At 42.4% G+C, this 20,346-nt stretch overlaps 1 long non-coding RNA gene across 1 annotated transcript; it reads left to right on the plus strand.

Annotated features, from left to right (window-relative positions):
• The first annotated feature begins 8,825 nt into the window (after positions 1 to 8,825).
• Positions 8,826 to 20,051, plus strand: LOC116408352. The gene is made up of 3 exons (XR_004220893.1): positions 8,826 to 8,900; positions 15,257 to 15,342; positions 19,876 to 20,051. It is a non-coding gene; the product is annotated as an uncharacterized LOC116408352 (long non-coding RNA).
• Positions 20,052 to 20,346: the final 295 nt, after the last annotated feature.

The following is a 20,346-nucleotide window of genomic DNA, read 5'->3' on the forward strand; positions in this document are numbered from 1 at the left end:
GATTGACAGCTGTGATTTTTAAATGCCTTTATCATGGGTTTGGATGTGTTAATATAAAAATGAATTTGGGTTTCATGTTTAATTTGAACAGGACTTTTATTATACAGATTTTCATGTCTGGGTGACAGGTCCACTTTAATAATCACTTACTTTCTACATTATTCATAAACCACATCTTTGGTTTTTAGTGCCATCTCCAGTCAGATACTTCTGGGGGTATATGTTCTTGTTTGCTGTGTAGGTGAGGTACACAAAATCAATAATCGCTTAGAAAGCATACCACAACACACTGGTGAATTTTACAGACTTAGCAAATGAACGTTTAAACCCAAATCCCATACCAACAAGAGCATCAGCTCCACAGTGTAACCAGGTGTATAGATGATAATGCAAATAAACCATCATGAGTGGTTAAGGTCTGCCTTATAGACTTTTCTTGTACTCAGCTTGTCTAGACGTCTGCCCAGCATGCATAACATCACATGGGCTCTTAAGACCATATACCATGGATTCAGTGTTACGTTTAAAATGGCTTATTATGGGTATTTTCTTTTTTTTTTCTGTGCATTTTCCAATCACCTTTTATGATGGTGTTTTAGCGCCCACAACCAAGACAAAGAAAGGTCCCATTTTAAAGTCACCCTAGAAATCTTGTCTCATGCCTAGAGCTGTTAATATTAGTTCTGACCGGTCATTTCTATAGAGGAACAGCAGAGACTTTTTCAGAACTTCCCTATCACGGGGTTCCTTTTGCAAGACAGGTTAGAAATGTAAAACTTGTGTAAAGATATCCACATCTCTCTTTACTAGATTCTTCTAATTGTTAAAAGCTGACCTTTGGTATAGCCTAATGGTATTTGGGGTTGGAAAACTATCCAGTCTCAACAAATGATCCATTTTGGTGGGTTTTATAGTACAGGCCAATCTTAGCCTGACCCTCTCTACTAACAACTTTTACGTTAAGATAATTAATGCACTTTTTACGGAATTCCACAGTAAATGTAAAAGAAGTATCTTATGAATTCAAATAATTATCTCAATCTCAAATTCTCAATATAATCTTTTGATATCCCATCAGATCTGCTTCATATTGGGCTTCCATCATTGCTTAGGGAAAGAGCTTCAGGTTAAAGGAGAATTTAAGGTATAATCACTTGGGTGCCAAAATGTTAGGCATCCCTCAGTGATTATAACTGTTTGCCTAATACCCGGGCTCCGGTGCTCCTGTTCACTAAAACTGCACAACACCAGGGTATTTCTGTAGAAGCTCATTGTCACCGTCTTTTTTGGCTTCTTTTGCCTTCAGTTAGATGCAAAAAGCTGACTTTCTCAATGTACTACGCATGTGCCTGCCCAAATGGAATGATTGAGTGAACAGCAGAGAGATTTGGAGATTGTTTGCAAATGTACATGAGGGTTTTTCTGTAAGGCTGGGATCAAAGGTTATTCATACAAGAGTAGACAAGCGGCTCAATGAGTTTTGAGGCTAATGGTAGAACAGAGCCTGGCCTTAAGGTGGCCATACACCTTCAGATCTGCTCACTTGGCGACATCAGGTGGGCGATTTCGGGCGAATCCAGGCTAATTTGGTTGTTTGGCCCTGGGGCCAAACGATCAAATTAGAACAACAGGTATAGGAGAAGTCGGATCGGGGACCGCCTCAACGAGCCGATGCGGTCCCCGATCCGACTAATTTTTTTAACCCGCCCGAACGATATCTGGACGATTTCAGGCCCGTCGTTGGTACCTCTACACGGGCCAATTTGCTGTCGAATCGGTCTAAGGGACCGATATCGGCAGCTAGAATCGGCCCGTGTATGGCCACCTTTAGTTTAAGAACTAGCTTGACACCGACCTGTGTAAAAGAAGAGGGGAGGAATTGAATACATGAGTAAGCACTGGAGTAAAAACATCAGCACAGAGTAATAGAAAGGGCATAGGATCAAGGCATCAGGGTATAAGTGGCAAGAAGCTGAGAACATTCAGAACTGAAGGATGGAGGAGGGTTACTAAGGGTAAGATAGCCAATTCCTGTTGAGCTTCGGGCAGTTACCTTAACAAAAAGTCAGAAATAAAAAAGCAACTCAAAAACATAAATGTAACAGTGCAAGTTACATTTTCCTCTGAGGAGTGGTTGCAAAGCTATTAAAAAACTGATTTTAAAGAATCAAAATAGAAAATGGAATAAGGAATTGCATCTGTGCCTCAGGAATACCGACTTGATTAATGATTGTGTGCTGACCAAGTTCTATTCATGACATTTATGGTTTTCTAAAACTTTCCATTTTGAAATTATTTACTGCTTCAGCTCATTTATTAAAGAACCATCAATAATCCCTTAAGCACTCCCAATAGAAGAGGCTTGAATATCTGTGTCCTTTGCACTTATGCACATTGAATGCTCCTTATACACAGTCCAAAGTTTCTTTATGATACACATGGAATTCAGCCCCAAACTGCTCCTGAACAGCTTCAAGGATCCCGCAAAGGCAAATAATGATATGGTCACAAAAAAGGGTTATGCTAATGTGTGGTGAAAAAAACTTTTGCTAATATGACTATGTTTTGTGTTATTTGTGTAGCAATAATGGGTATTTACAGGTTACCCCCTAGCAGTGAGTGCCATCTGCAGCATGTGATTTTCAGAGTATAATATATTTATGTGCTAAAGGAATGGCTAACATTATAACCACAGTAGAACCCCGATTTAACATTTCTCAGGGGACCACGTGAAGATGGATGTGTAGATTCTAGAAAAATGTTAAATCCAGGAAAGAAGAAATACTGCTTGGCCAAATGGGGCTGTGACACAACATCATCAGTTTCAAAAAACATAGTTTACCCACTTATTTAGACTGTAAGTTCTATGGGACAAGGATCTTTTCCCCAACTATTACTCGACGTATGGCACTTAATCTTTTCTAACTGTGTATAATTGTATCATAACTGTGTTTATTGCAGTGTTTGATTCCCCATACTGTGCTCTTACTGCAATAAGCCACTCCTGGTAACTTAAAGAGCTGAAATTCTAACAAAAATAAAACTAAATTAAAAAAAACCTCGGAGACAAAGAATATGGTGGAAAGGCCATAGGGTTTATTTGGGGTTTGTCAGAGAAATTCAAAAATTTACCAAATTATCATTAATAAAAAATTATTTTATTGCATAATCGGTACATTCACATATTAACCATTTTTTCTGCACGTTACAGTCCAGGAAGGTAAATTATTCAATCCACCCCAGCCCCGCTAATGTGAAGGGGGGCAGCTAACAACCCCACAGTATTCCATGACAATATTGGGGGGGGGGAGGGAAAATCACTCTCCAGGCCGGTGTCTAGGTAAAAGTAGAAGAATAGCTTGAGCTGTGAGGGTAGGGTAGATATCAGTGTCTGTAAGCCCTCCCATTCCCTTCCCATCAACCTTCACAACCAACATTAAAGGGCTTTTGCTTGATTTTTTCTGTTGCAGATTTTTATTGTCGAAAACTCGATTTTGTCACGAAAGACAAATTTGTTGCGATTTGTCATGTAACGAAACCACGGCAATTCTGACCACGAACATGCACCAGCTAGATCATATACAGGTATAGGACCCATTATCCAGAATGCTCGGGACCAAGGGTATTCCGGATAAGGGGTCTTTCCATAATTTGGATCTCCATACCTTAAGTCTACTAAAAAAATAATAAAACATTAATTAAACCCAATAGGATTGTTTTGCATCCAATAAGGATTATTTATATCTTAGTTGGGATCAGTTACAAGGTACTGTTTTATTTCTACATAAAAAAAGGAAATCAGTTTTAAAATTCTGAATTATTTGCTTATAATGGAGTCTATGGGAGACGGGCTTTCCGTAATTCGGAGCTTTCTGGATAACGGGTTTCCGGATAAGGGGTCCGATACCTGTATAAGTCAATGACAGATGCCAGTAGCAAATAGGATTCTCTAAAAGCCTGCCCCTATATATTATACCCACTAATCTCTGTACTGTTCTGCTTGTCTCTTATTCAAACAGTAACCTTCAGCAGAAAGTCAAGACTTAAATAATTTCTAGTATTTCGTTTGCTTTTTTCCCTAAGCCCAGTACATTTCTGTGTGTTATGTTTCATGTAAAAAAAAATTATTTTATTGCATAATCGGTACATTCACATATTAACCATTTTTTCTTCACGTTACAGTCCAGGAAGGTAAATTATTCAATCCACCCCAGCCCCGCTAATGTGAAGGGGGGCAGCTAACAACCCCACAGTATTCCATGACAATATTGAGGGGGGGGAGGGAAAATCACTCTCCAGGCCGGTGTCTAGGTAAAAGTAGAAGAATAGCTTGAGCTGTGAGGGTAGGGTAGATATCAGTGTCTGTAAGCCCTCCCATTCCCTTCCCATCAACCTTCACAACCAACATTAAAGGGCTTTTGCTTGATTTTTTCTGTTGCAGATTTTTATTGTCGAAAACTCGATTTTGTCACGAAAGACAAATTTGTTGCGATTTGTCATGTAACGAAACCACGGCAATTCTGACCACGAACATGCACCAGCTAGATCATATATAAGTCAATGACAGATGCCAGTAGCAAATAGGATTCTCTAAAAGCCTGCCCCTATATATTATACCCACTAATCTCTGTACTGTTCTGCTTGTCTCTTATTCAAACAGTAACCTTCAGCAGAAAGTCAAGACTTAAATAATTTCTAGTACAGGTATAGGACCCATTATCCAGAATGCTCGGGACCAAGGGTATTCCGGATAAGGGGTCTTTCCGTAATTTGGATCTCCATACCTTAAGTCTACTAAAAAATTAATAAAGCATTAATTAAACCCAATAGGATTGTTTTGCATCCAATAAGGATTATTTATATCTTAGTTGGGATCAATTACAAGGTACTGTTTTATTATTACAGAGAAAAAGGAAATCAGTTTTAAAATTCTGAATTATTTGCTTATAATGGAGTCTATGGGAGACGGGCTTTCCGTAATTCGGAGCTTTCTGGATAACGGGTTTCCGGATAAGGGGTCCGATACCTGTATTTCGTTTGCTTTTTTCCCTAAGCCCAGTACATTTCTGTGTGTTATGTTTCATGTAGGAGACGCATGCTTGGATGCCCATTGCAGTGATCCTGATGCTCCGTTGATCGTTCTATGAAAAATATTTCATTACATTTTTTACTTACTTGTTGAATAAAATCCAGTTTTTGCAGCAGAACAGCTTGAGGAGCCCAAGCCAAACCAGAACTGATTAACAACTGCTCAAACCAGATTTCTCACCAACTCATCTGACATGTAAAAGGCAAGGGAAGAAAAGTACATTGCAACACAAGTGTAGCCTGCACCATGTTTCAGAAACAGAAATGGATTTATGATTTATACATTCTCCACCCAACTCACTCCAACTTTCATTACAGATTATCAGACTGTGCAGACTCTGGTAAATGCAGGGGGGGCTTCTGTAAGATGCCATAGTCATTGGCACAGGGGAGGGACAGTTTGGCATCTATAATTTAAAAGAGCACTGTGCACTGTGTATAGATAGGCTCATTCATAGCTCCTTAAGGCACACTAGTTTTCTCTTCAGTACCCATAGGAGGGGCAATTTGAGGCAAGGCCAATTAAGACTCCAGGCCAGCACATAAGTTACTCAAGAAACCCAAGCAGCATTATAGCACATGTACTTACCCTACTCTGGCCTCTCCTCTTCAATAACCAACCTGCACTCAGAGACCAGACAAGAGGCAGACACCCGAGCTTTTATACATGCACTGCTGCTACCTGCAAACACTTGGCCCCACCCTAAACAGCCAATCAACACTCATACATTATGTGCTGGTGTAGTAAGCCCATAGCAGCCAATCAGAGTTTTGCTTTCATAAGTCTACAGCTAAATAATTAATCACATGTCATTTTTAATTGGCTTCCCTCCTGCCTACCTGAGTGCATTGACTGTAAGTTGTACATATATACATATATAGACATGGCAGGCACATATGGCTATAGAAGCACCTCGCCTATTTATATAGGCACAGACTACCTTATTGATACAGACACATCAGGGACCCCAAATATAAATCCTTATAAGAGGAGGAGTTTTGTTTGGAGAGACTACCAATAAATTGGTAAATTTAATCACTGGGAAAACAAACTTTTGATTCTTTTGTTACAAAATGAAAGTATTCATTCTGTATCAATAAAAATATACATATGTGCAGTTTCCCTGCAGTTTGGTTGATGTTTGCTGTGTGTTGCCCTGGCAACGAGGCCTAGCTAAGCCAGTAGGAGGGTCCAGGCCTGAATCCTGTCAGACATTTTGTTGCTGTGAAGGGGAACATTAGATTATAAGAAGGGGCAGGAGATATAGGGAGACATCACAAGGAGTTTGGATTCTCTGTTCCAGTACATTCTGCTGACAGAACAACAGGCCTCTGAGATGAACCGACACCTACGAGAGGGGGAATATTAGCTCTGATATTAGAATTTCCACTCCTATAAATCCAAGTTCTCTGGGGCTTGGCTTACCACCTGGACTGTATGTATTTTACCAGCCTGGACAGTAAAAAGGTGCTTGATGCCAATATTATTAATAGGGAAAAAAACATAAAACTATAGGAAGGCCGGTATTTTTTTCCAGAAAAGTTAGCAGCTCTCCCTGTGGCTACCCGGTATGTGCCCTGCTATATGCAGTATAACCGCTAATAAGCCATGCAAGGTAAATATACACTATTAACAACCACATGTAATAAAAGGCACTAAGTTTGCCCAGGTGCAGTAACCAATAGCAACCAATAAGATGTTTGCTTTTAAACAGGTGACCAGTAAATTCTACTTGCTGTTTGGTTGCTATGGGTTACTGCTCCTGGGCAAACTTAGCGCCTTTTATTACATAACCCCCTATGTCTGGTTTAAAGGGGAAGAGGTGGTAATTCTGTTGTCATAGTGGGTATTGTTGCCACCTGTCTGGTATTTTACCAGCCTGGCCTGTAAACATTATCCAATGCCAAAAATGCAAACGTTTAAAAATATAGGAGGGCTGTATTTTGTTTATCAATTTCCAGTAAATGATAAGTCTCTGTGTGTAGCTGTAACGAGTCGGTGCATTGGTGGCACTGCATTTGGTACTTCGGCTGCTTATTGATCCAACTGGGACCTCCATAAGAGTCACAAAGATTGCACGGGGCAAAGTTAGTTATTTATATGTAGATACATGCCCAACATGGCTGTCCAATTTTTAATGCCTGCTGCAGACTACAATGATTTCTGTGCAACAATAGGGTTCAGGTGGGGCCAGCAATGAGACCACTTGGGGGTGCAGTGATGACGATTATAGGGTAGGGAAATCGACAGATGGGGTGGGGAATGGGCAGATGAGGTGGGGAAATGGGTGGGTGGAGCCGGAAAATGGGGAGAGTGGAGGTGGGCCTGTTCTTATAAGGGTAATCGGCAGTAGAGCTGGTGAGAAAAAAAGGGATTTATAGGGTATTACAAATTTACCGGCAAGGGGTGATGAGGACATGGGGTGGGGAAATGGGTGGAGCAGGGAAATGGGCGGAGTGGAGGTGGGCCTGTTCTTATAAGGGTAATTGGGCAGTGGAGCCTGTGAGGAAAGAAAGGGATTTATAGAATATTACAAATTTACCGGGGGGGGGGGGTTGGTGATGAGCTTATATTACAGGCCAACCTCATTTTCTGCTTCATCATTTGGACGACCCCTAAGCTCAGCTTTTCAACAGTTGCTCAGAGCCCACTGAGCATGTGCAGTGTCACTGACACTTTCCAAGACAGTAACCCTCTGTGACAAGTTTAAAGTCCTAAATCATGGCTGCTATTGAGATGCTAAAACTTTAGGCTGGCACAATAACTTATAACTGTAAATGTGGCATTCTTATTCATATTCATTTTTAGGGTTTAGTTCTTCCATAAAGGAGAAGGAAAGGCTAATAAAGAGTTAATCCCAAGCTGCAGGCTTCCCTTCAGTTCTCTCAATAGTGCCCTTAAGTCTCCCCATACTTCACCTGTTCAGAAGATCAGAAGCCAAACAGGAAAAAAAACGCTGAGCAGTGTAGAGAAGATTCCCATAATGCATCGCTCTTTCCAGACTTGGCGACTTGTTACTGTAGGCGGCGCATGCGCACACAGTAGGAGTGTCCGGTTGCCATGGCGACGCAGCGTTGGAGAACTCTGTGACATGCAGGTGGGGGGAGCGGGGGGGGGCAGGTGCAGTGGAGAGTTTGTGGCAGGAGTGGGGAGCTTGGGGGTGTTTGTGGCAGGAGCGGGGAGCGGAGGGGGGCTGGCTTGTGCTTTTCAGCCCATACAGACACGCTGGACAAGATGGCGGCGCCGTTCACTGAAACAAGTATGTAGGTTGTAGTGTGTGTATCTCTGTAAATCTTTCTCTGGGCAAGCCAGAAATATAGCGTTTTTACACAGCAATAGTAGTACTATTTAATAGTGTGCTTAATAGGTTTTGACTTTCCTTCTCCTTTAAGTGCATAAACATAACAAGAAATAGGTAGCTTTTTATTATAAGAGAGTTATAGCACCAACTGCAACTGGGCAAATGGTCATGGTGGCACTTTATACCTGTGGTGCCGGTCCTGTGGGCCTTCAGTTGTTGAACAGCGCCAGAAACCTACTAAGTCTAATGTGAATTAACTATACAATAAATTGTATGCAAGTGTTAATACCCTTTGCCCATGGGAGCTGACATAAACGCTGAATGCATGGAAAATAAATCAAGGCCAATATATCCCCTGTGGGTCCTCACTGCCGTGTGTCACCAAACTTTATATTATTGAAAATCTGGTAACTATTATTATTTTATTTTAGTGAAATCAGAAATTCACAAGTGTCAGGAAGAAGCAAGACGTCTCACAGGGAAGCGTCAAAGGCAATGCTGGAGACCAAGGTATTATTCACACAATTTTATTTCCAGTGTGTGAAAGATTTGCTAATTTTATGATTTTAAGACCTACCCCCCCCCCCCCCCCCCGAAAAAATATGGAATTGGACATTACATTTAACACTTAATATTTCTAGATACGTTTGGGAAGAAATACAACAATGAATGAATATTGTTTATGATGTGAGGTGTTCTGTGCCCATATAAAGGCACAAGGCTGCAGGCTGAGTTATACAGGGAACTCCGAGTATCACTCATGTATTATAAGGGATAATGTACCCCCTACTGTAAATGATAAGGATATTAGAAGTCACTGAGGGGTTCTGTGACCATATAAAGGCACAAGGCTGCAGGCTGAGTTATACAGGGAACTCTGAGTATCACTCATGTATTATAAGGGATAATGTACCCCCTACTGTAAATGATAAGGATATTAGAAGTCACTGAGCGGTTCTTTGACCAAATAAAGGCAAAAGGCTGCAGGCTAAGTTATAAAATGAACTCTGAGTATCACTCATGTATTATAAGGGATAATGTACCCCCTACTGTAAATGATAAGGATATTAGAAGTCACTGAGTGGTTCTGTGACCATATAAAGGCACAAGGCTGCAGGCTGAGTTATACAGGGAACTCTGAGTATCACTCATATTATAAGGGATAACGTACCCCCTACTGTAAATGATAAGGATATTAGAAGTCACTGAGGGGTTCTGTGACCATATAAAGCCACAAGGCTGCAGGCTGAATTATACAGGGAACTCTGAGTATCACTCGTGTATTATAAGGGAAAATGTACCCCCTACTGTAAATGATAAGGATATTAGCAGTCACTGAGGGGTTCTGTGACCATATAAAGGCACAAGGCTGCAGGCTGAGTCATACAGGGAACTCTGAGTATCACTTGTGTATTATAAGGGATAATGTACCCCCTACTGTAAATGATAAGGATATTAGAAGTCACTGAGGGGTTCTGTGACCATATAAAAGCACAAGGCTGCAGGCTGAGTTATACAGGGAACTCTGATTATCACTCATGTATTATAAGGGATAATGTACCCCCTACTGTAAATGATAAGGATATTAGAAGTCACTGAGGGGTTCTGTGACCATATAAAAGCACAAGGCTGCAGGCTGAGTTATACAGGGAACTCTGAGTATCACTCATGCATACCCCCCAACTGTCCCGCTTTTCGCGGGACAGTCCCGCTTTTTGCGGGACAGTCCCGCTTTTTATGGCGCATCCCGCTGTCCCGGATAGTTCCATGAATGTCCCGCATTGCACTATCCTTGCTGTGCCGGATGTTCTTACTACGTCGGCGGCTTCGTTATGCCTCTCCTTGCGCTGCGCGACAGTCCCTTTTATAAGGTTGCGCCTGTGGGTGTGACGTCATTACGCACGGGGCGCAACCTTATAAAAGAGACTGTCGCGCAGCGCAAGGAGAGGCATAACGAAGGCGGAGCGCCTATGGGAGGTACTGTGATAGGGGGCTACTGTGATAGGGGGACACTGTGTATTGGGGGACACTGTGTATTGGGGGGCACTGTGTATTGGGGGGCTACTGTGTATAGGGGCACTGTGTATTGGGGGCTACTGTGTATAGGGGGACACTGTATAGGGGGCTACTGTGTATAGGGGGCACTGTGTATGGGAGACTACTGTGTATTGGGGGCTACTGTGTATTGGATGGTACTGTGTATGGGGGTACTGTGTATTGGGGGGCTACTGTGTATTGGATGGTACTGTGTATGGGGGTACTGTGTATTGGGGGGCTACTGTGTATTGGGGCACTGTGTATTGGGGCACTGTGTATTGGGGGCTACTGTGTATAGGGGCACTGTGTATTGGGAGCTACTGTGTATAGGGGGACACTGTGTATAGGGGGCACTGTGTATGGGGGCACTGTGTATGGGGGTTACTGTGTATGGGAGACTACTGTGTATTGGGGGCTACTGTGTATTGGATGGTACTCTGTATGGGGGTACTGTGTATTGGGGGCTACTGTGTATGGGGGGGCTACTGTGTATGGGGGGCTACTGTGTATGGGGGGCTACTGTGTATGGGGGGGCTACTGTGTATGGGGCGGGCTACTGTGTATGGGGCGGGCTACTGTGTATGGGGCGGGCTACTGTGTATGTGGGGGCTACTGTGTATTGGGGCACTGTGTATTGGGGGCTACTGTGTATGGGGGGAAAAACTGGTACATAGTTAGAACTCACTTATAACTGACTGCCTTCTCTCTATATTTGTATTTATATGTAGGAGTTGCTATATTGTTTTCCTTAGGTCGTTCAGTATGAGGGTATAGCACATTTTCGTCTGCTCTTGCCATTTGATCTATATAAAAGGGGTATTTTTTTTTAAATGGGGTGTGGTAATTGGGGCGTGACCACAAAAGGGGGCGTGGTCAAAAAAATTTGCCCCTCTTTTCATTTTTCAAATGTTGGGAGGTATGCTCATGTATTATAAGGGATAATATACCCCCTACTGTAAATTATAAGGATATTAGAAGTCACTGAGGGGTTCTGTGACCATATAAAAGCACAAGGCTGCAGGCTGAGTTATACAGGGAACTCTGATTATCACTCATGTATTATAAGGGATAATGTACCCCCTACTGTAAATGATAAGGATATTAGAAGACACTGAGGGGTTCTGTGCCCATATAAAGGCACAAGGCTGCAGGCTGAGTTATACAGAGAACTCTGAGTATCACTCATGTATTATAAGGGATAATGTACCCCCTACTGTAAATGATAAGGATATTAGCAGTCACTGAGGGGTTCTGTGCCCATATAAAGGCACAAGGCTGCAGGCTGAGTTATACAGGGAACTCTGAGTATCACTTATGTATTATAAGGGATAATGTATTATAAGGCTGATTTGCGAAGTGGAAAAATAGGAGCAAATTGCACAAAATGGGAAAAATTTCCAATTCTTTTGCACTTTGCATCTACCTTCCATACTTTTCTTTGCTGCAGGTCTCTACAATCTGTTCTGAAGCAAAAATCCCTGCTTCTTCCCAGCAGGTATTTGGTGTTTTAGATATTTTCAATATATACATCAGTGTTGTCAAACATATGACCATCTAATTATTATTATAGTACAACTCCCAGCATTTTAACACCTCCCAACATTTTAACACCTTTTTGTAGTGATCTGATCAGGGAAGTGTTCAAGACTGTTATCCAAACTGCCTCCCATTACCTCTGAAATCCCCTTTGAACCCTTATTGCTATACCCCCTGCAGTAGGTCCAAGATCACATGGAAAGTTCAAGGAATTATTCTCAACACATTTTAAATTCTCAGATTAAATTTCCAATGACCCTATGTGATTACTGTATATACTATATATGTCAATGTTATTGATAGACATGAAGAAGGAAGTTTTTTTCCAAGCCCCCTCAAGAAACAAACAGCTGCATTCTCCTATTCCTGACTGAGGAGTGAATATCTACTATAAATTTAATCACTGGGAAAACAAACTTTTGATTCTTTTGTTTAAAATGAAAGTATTCATGCTATATCAATAAAAATATAAATATATGCAGTTTCCCTGCAGTTTAGTTGATGTTTGCTGTGGGTTGCCCTGGCAACGAGGCCTAGCTAAGCCAGTGGGAGGGCCCAGGCCTGAATCCTGTCAGACATTTTGTTGCTGTGAAGGGGAACATTAGATTATAAGAAGAGGCAGGAGATATAGGGAGACATCACAAGGAGTTTGGATTCTCTGTTTCAGTACATTCTGCTGACAGAACAACAGGCCTCTGAGATGAACCGACACCTACGAGAGGGGGAATATTAGCTCTGATATTAGAATTTCCACTCCTATAGATCCAAGCTCTCTGGGGTTTGGCTTACCACCTGGACTGTATGTATTTTACCAGCCTGGACAGTAAAAAGGTGCTTGATGCCAATATTATTAATAGGGAAACAAACATAAAACTATGGGAAGGCCGGCATTTTTTTTCCAGAAAAGTTAGCAGCTCTCCCTGTGGCTATCCGGTATGTGCCCTGCTATATGCAGTATATCCGCTAATAAGCCATGCAAGGTAAATATATACTATTAACCCATAGCAACCAATAAGACATTTGCTTTTAAACAGGTGACCAGTAAATTCTACTTGCTGTTTGGTTGCTATGGGTTACTGCTCCTGGGCAAACTTAGCACCTTTTATTACATAACCCCCTATGTCTGGTTTAAAACGGAGGTGGTGGTAATTCTGTTGTAATAGTGGGTAATGTTGCCACCTGTCTGGTATTTTACCAGCCTAGCCTGTAAACATTATCCAATGCTAAAAGGGCAAACGTTTAAAAATATAGGAGGGCTGTTTTTTTTTTTATTCCTTTTAAATCCTTGTTTATCAATTTCCAGTAATTCATAAGTCTCTGTGTGTAACTGTAACGAGTCTGTGCATTGGTGGTGCTGCATTTGGTACTTCGCCTGCTTATTGATCCAACTGGGACCTCCATAAGCATCACAAAGATTGCACGGGGCAAAGTTATTTATGTGTAGATACATGCCCAACATGGCTATCCAATTTTTAATGCCTGCTGCAGACTACAATGATTTCTGTGCAACAATAGGGTTTTATACTGGCCTTCGGGTGGGGGCAGCAATGAGAGCACTTGGGGGTGCAGTGATGACGATAATAGGGTAGGGAAACGGACAGATTGGGCGTGGAAATGGGCTGTGGTGGGGAAAATGGGTGAGCGGAGCCGGAAAATGGGCAGAGTGGAGGTGGGCCTATTCTTATAAGGGTAATCAGGCAGTGGAGCCGGTGAGGAAAAAGGGATTTATAGGGTATTACAAATTTACTGGCAGGGGGGTGATAAAGACGTAGACTGGGGAAATGGATGGGTGGAGCAGGGAAATGGGCAGAATGGAGGTGGGCCTGTTCTTATAAGGGTAATTGGGCAGTGGAGCCGGTAAGGAAAAAAGGGATTTATAGGGCATTACAAATTTACTGGCAGGGGGGTGATAAAGACATGGGGTGGGGAAATGGGTGGGTGGAGCAGGGAAATGGGCAGAGTGGAGCTGGGTCTGTTCTTATAAGGATAATCGGGTAGTGGAGCCGATGAGGAAAGAAAGGGATTTATAGGGTATTATAAATTTACCAGGAGAGGAGAGGGGCAATGAGGACATTGAGTGGGGAAATGGGCAGATGGGGCGGCCAGGTTGTAACCCTATATGCACCTTAACTAATTAGCTATTCAGCATGGAGATTATTCCAAAAAGATGACACTGCAGCCAACATGGCTGAAACTCCCCGGAGAGACTGCTCCTATTATAGTCCTGCTGCCCCTGTGTAATTACTGTGTGTGAATATGTGGAGATCAGATGTTTCGTATTCACGTTATGGATACGTACTTTTAGCACTCCCAGCATTCCAAGGTGGTGACTGTAGGGTTACAGGGCAAGATGGTGTTGCCTCCCAATAGGCAAGATTTAGGGGCAACACTTCCAAATCAAGGAATATACAAGGGGTGGGGCTAACCAGGAAGTTTATAAGATTTGGGGCTTTTCAGGTTAAAGGAGAACTAAAGCCTAACTAAAGAAGTAGGCCAAGTACCAGCCCAAGGCAATCCCTAGTAGCCCCCCATCTTCTTTTCTGCTGATTCCCAGCACATGCTCTGTGCCGCTTAGGGGCGACTCACAATATACTGTATAAAAATGTCACAAAATGAGGCTGATTAATACAGATAATTATTACTGAGTGGCAGCCCAGAAACCAGTGCAATTAGCCTCAGAATGTAATAATCAGCCCTGTAGCATCAGCTTATATTACAGACCAACCTCATTTTCTGCTTGATCATTTGAGACAACCCCTAAGCTCAGCTTTTCAACAGTTGCTCAGAGCCCACTGAGCATGTGCAGTGTCGCAGACACTTTCCAAGACGGTAACTCTCTTTGACAAGTTTAAAGTCCTAAATCATGGCTGCTATTGAGATGCTAAAACTTTAGGCTGGCGCAATAACTTCTGTATATAAAATGTGGCATTTTTAGTCATATTAATTCCGTTAGTGCATAAACATAACCAGAAATAGGTAGCATTTTATTATAAGAGAGTTATAGCATCAACTGCAACTGGGCAAATGGTCATGGTGGCACTTTATACCTGTGGTGCCGGTCCTGTGGGCCTTCAGTTGTTGAACAGCACCAGAAACCTACTAAGAACTAAACGCCAATGTGAATTAACTATACAATAAATTGTATGCAAGTGTTAATACCCTTTGCCCATGGGAGCCAACATGAACGCTGGAAAATAAATCAAGGCCAATATATCCCCCATGGGTCCTCACTGTCATGTGTCACCAAACTTTATATTATTGAAAATATGGTAATTATTATTATTTTATTTTAGTGAAATCAGAAATTCACAAGTGTCAGGAAAAAGCAAGAAGTCTCACAGGGAGGCTTGAAGAGGCAAAGGCAACGCTGGAGACCAAGGTATTATTCACACAATTTTATTTCCAATGTGTGAAAGATGCACTCAGATTAAACCTTAACTTTTATTCTTGCCATAAAAATGTGTAAAAGTATGAGTAAAAGAGGTAGACTTGGTCTTAATCCACCATCAACCCCAGGGCAAATTTCACCTTTTATCACACAGCTGTTAACCAAAAACTGTTGCATTTTCTAATTTTATGATTTTCTAAAATATTTTTAGGTACGTTTGGGAAGAAATGCAACAATGAATGGATATTGTTTATGATGTGAGGTGTTCTGTGACCATATAAAGGCACAAGGCTGCAGGCTGAGTTATACAGGGAACTCTGAGTATCACTCATGTATTATAAGGGATAATGTACCCCCTACTGTAAATGATAAGGATATTAGCAGTCACTGAGGGGTTCTGTGACCATATAAAGGCACAAGGCTGCAGGCTGAGTTATGCAGGGAACTCTGAGTATCACTCATGTATTATAAGGGGTAATATACCCCCTACTGTAAATGATAAGGATATTAGCAGTCACTGAGGGGTTCTGTACCATATAAAGGCACAAGGCTGCAGGCTGAGTTATACAGGGAACTCTGAGTATCACTCATGTATTCTAAGGGAAAATGTACCCCCTACTGTAAATGATAAGGATATTAGCAGTCACTGAGGGGTTCTGTGCCCATATAAAGGCACAAGGCTGCAGGCTGAGTTGTACAGGGAACTCTGAGTATCACTCATGTATTATAAGGGATAATGTACCCCCTACTGTAAATGATAAGGATATTAGCAGTCACTGAGGGGTTCTGTGCCCATATAAAGGCACAAGGCTGCAGGCTGAGTTATACAGGGAATTCTGAGTATCACTCATGTATTCTAAGGGAAAATGTACCCCCTACTGAAAATGATAAGGATATTAGCAGTCACTGAGGGGTTCTGTGCCCATATAAAGACACAAGGCTGCAGGCTGAGTTATACAGGGAACTCTGAGTATCACTCATGTTTTATAAGGGATGATGTACCCCCTACTGTAAATTATAAGGATATTAGAAGTCACTGAGGGATTTCTGTGACAATATTAAGGCACAAGGCTGCAGGCTGAGTTATACAGGGAACTCTGAGTATCACTCATGTATTATAAGGGATAATGTACCCCCTACTGTAAATGATAAGGATATTAGAAGTCACTGAGGGGTTCTGTGCCCATATAAAGGCACAAGGCTGCAGGCTGAGTTATACAGGGAACTCTGAGTATCACTCATGTTTTATAAGGGATGATGTAGCCCCTACTGTAAATGATAAGGATATTAGAAGTCACTGAGGGGTTCTGTGCCCATATAAAGGCACAAGGCTGCAGGCTGAGTTATACAGGGAACTCTGAGTATCGCTCATGTATTATAAGGGATAATGTACCCCCTACTGTAAATGATAAGGATATTAGCAGTCACTGAGGGGTTCTGTGCCCATATAGAAGCCCATTGACTGCAGGGCTTATTATTATTATTCAAACTCCAGCCCTGATTTCGCTGATCTTGTCCCCAAAATCCTTTGCACAAATCAGTATCAGGCAGCATTTTTATTTTCTTTAGCATATTCTGCTAATCTCTGACAGCTCATTCATTCCCTCGCTCCTTTTCTGCTCAGTGAAATGAATTATTTATAATTGGACTTTGGGTTTTATGATTCTTTGCTTTATGACTTCCATTCAGCACAAACACTCCCTTCCCTCCCTGTTAGTGCCCAGCCTGGTGTGTTCATTAATAGTCTGTTGGAATAATGGCTTTAATGTGTCACTAAGTAGCCCTGGTTCCTATGCTATGTATTCTGCCCCCTTCACTGCACGGGGGGGGGGGGGCTGTTACTTTCATTTATACCCTCCCTGCACGGAAGTGGCACTTAATTGTCATCTTGTATCCCCTAAAATGCTTCCAACCTGAACCTACATTTATTTAAAGGGACACCGTCATGATATTTATGGGGGACTTTGTATATCTAGCTAATAATTCACTCTGCCATTTAACCTTTTATTCTCAGACCAACAAATGTATTTGTAGCTGTAATATTGGTGTGTAGGCGCCATCTCAGTGCATTGTGCCTGAGTCTGAGCTTTCAGCCGGCGCTACACATTAGAACTATTGTTTCTCCTACTCCCATGTAACTGGAGGAGTCCCAAGCCGGACTTGGATTTCTTACTACTGAGTGCTATTCTGATACCTACTGGGAGCTGCTATCTTGCTCCCTTCCCATTGTTCTGCTGATCAGCTGCTGGGGGGGGGGGGATATCACTCCAACTTGCAGCGCAGCAGTAGAGTGTGCCTGAGTCTGAGCTTTCAGAAGGAGCCAGCGCTACACATTAGAACTGCTTTCAGCTAACCTATTGTTTCTCCTACTCCCATGTAACTGGAGGAGTCCCAAGCCGGACTTCCACTTAGCGAAGGCCCATTCTGGGTGAGAGAGTCCAGTGTAACCCATGTTCTACTGGTACTAATCCGGGAAGGCAGTGATTGAGCTGAAAACGAGGTTACAATACATTATAAATCCCACAGTCCCTGACAGCAATGCACACAATGTGCTTATTATCCTATAATGCCGCTAATTACAACATTATAAAAGTTACAAAATATATGTTCCTTTTAAAATAACTCTGGCTTTGTGCCGATGCTGAAGCTATTACAGTCGCTGCAATAATCTTCCGCCATCTGGTACCGAATGAGAATACATTGAATACTGACCGGGTTGGCTGGGTATTGGGCTGAGAACAGTTAATTATTGTTAAAACTTGACAAATTCGAGTTTAAATGGAAGTTCATTTCCATGAATCGTCTTTATTTTTCCCAAACAGGAATTGCTCCAGCAGCCATTTAAGGAGCATTGGGGCTCATTCTTGGAAAAAAATAATGGGGTTGATTCACTAAAGTGCGATAAATTTTAGCACACCTTTTTTTCGTTAAAAAAGACGCAACAATTAGCGCGCGAGTCACTACAGTATTATCGCATGCGTTAATTTGCGCGCATGCAATATCGCGCGTAAATTAGCGCAAGTATGCTTATAGTGAATCGTGCGTTAAGTCGCGAAAATTTAGATGCCATAAAATTTTTACTGCACGCTATAAATAGCGCACGTTTTAACGCACTTTAGTGAATCAGCCCTAATGTGTTTAAGTTTCACTTGAAACTGGGTGAAATAGAAACAATGAAGTGATTAACTTCCCCATTAAACCGGGTGAAATAGAAACCAATGAAGTAATTACTACAATTCTAAGGCTCCATAGCACTCGACAGATCAAACCTGCTGAATTTTTTTTTTTTATTACAAAAAAAGTTAACTAAATTTTAACCTGCCTGGTTGATATCTGGCCAATTGTAGGGCAGATGCTGGTTGGGTAGGCCTGTTGGGGGAGCCCATACACAGGCAGATAAGCTGCCGAATTGCTCTTAAATCTGCCCGTGTATGGCCGCCTTAATTTGTCTGACGGAACAACTGTGCCAAGGGCAGAATGCCACTAAATAGGGGGCAATTCCATGTAAATAACTATCACTAAACAACCTGAGCAGATAAGGAAAGTGAATGGGCATTGGCCAGATATCTGTCAGACGGTTTAGGGCTCCATTGTCCATTCATATCCCCCTACTGTCTCCATCTGACCCTGCTATTTCCATCTTGCCCCTGCTGTATCCATCTTGCCCTACTGTCTCCATCTTGTCCTACTGTCTCCATCTTCCCTTACTGTATTCATCTTGCACTACTGTCTCTCTCTTGCCTTATTGTCTCCATCTTGTCCTACTGTCTCCCTCTTGCGCTACTGTCTCCCTCTTGCCCTACTGTCTTCATCTTGCCCTACTTTCTCCATCTTGCCCTACTGTGTCCATCTTGCCCTACTGTCTCCATCTTGCCCGGCCCTACTGTCTCCCTCTTGCCCTACTGTCTCCCTCTTGCCCTACTGTCTCCATCTTGCCCTACTGTCTCCATCTTGCCCTACTGTCTCCATCTTGTTCTACTGTCTCTATCTTGCCCTACTGTCTCCATCTTGTTCTACTGTCTCCAACTTGCCCTACTGTCTCCATCTTGTTCTACTGTCTCCATCTTGCCCTACTGTCTCCATCTTGTTCTACTGTCTCCATCTTGCCCTACTGTCTCCATCTTGTTCTACTGTCTCCAACTTGCCCAGCTGTTCCCTTCTTGCCCTACAGTCGCCATCTTGCCCTACTGTCTCCATGTGACCCAATTGTCACCACCGTTTCCTACAGTCACCATCTTTTCTTACTTTCCCCAACTCATATCATTTTTACCTACAATTACCACCTTCCCTTACTGCCCCCCCTTGCCTACTGTGCCCTGGGCCTGCTGTGGTTACATTTATGAAAGGCTAAAGATTGAAGCGTTTGGTAACTCCTCATATTCTGGGATGTTATGGAAAAGTAATCCACAAGCCGTGGATATTATGGTTGGACCATATGCACCATATTTATTGCAGAATGTAGCGCGTCTGTATCATGGGAATATCTCACAGGCTCAATATCATGTTTTTGTTTCCCTGTTACAGAAGAAACAGAACAACGGGCAGAAGACTGGGCAGGTTCTACACAGGGCAAGGACACTCTGGAATAATCTCTGTGATGGGGAAGGACAGACAGGGATCTGGTCTGGGTCAGTGGGGCCCACGAGGGATGGGACCCCCCAACCCAGTCCCACCCTGCATGGCTGTACTTGCTCCATTCATTAAAGGTATTTGTGTCCAAACATGTTTCTTAGACTTTGTAGGCTTCCTCATTCCTCATTGTCTTGAGCCCCCTGGGGTTACCCTCACCGTGAGCAGGTTGATAATCCCAGGGTGCCCACAGAGGCCGCATTATGGGGTGCAACAGACTCGCTCCCAAACAATCACCCCCTAATGCCCCTTTAGCAACAAACACTGGAAGCTACAAACATTTACGCACAACATGTACAACATGTGTAATTACATGCTGTCTATCATGGCTGACACTACTGCAGAAGTAAAATAGCTGTATGTAGA

Source organism: Xenopus tropicalis, chromosome 1 (genome assembly GCF_000004195.4).
Source record: "Xenopus tropicalis strain Nigerian chromosome 1, UCB_Xtro_10.0, whole genome shotgun sequence".
In the NCBI taxonomy this organism is placed as follows: Eukaryota; Metazoa; Chordata; class Amphibia; order Anura; family Pipidae; genus Xenopus; species Xenopus tropicalis.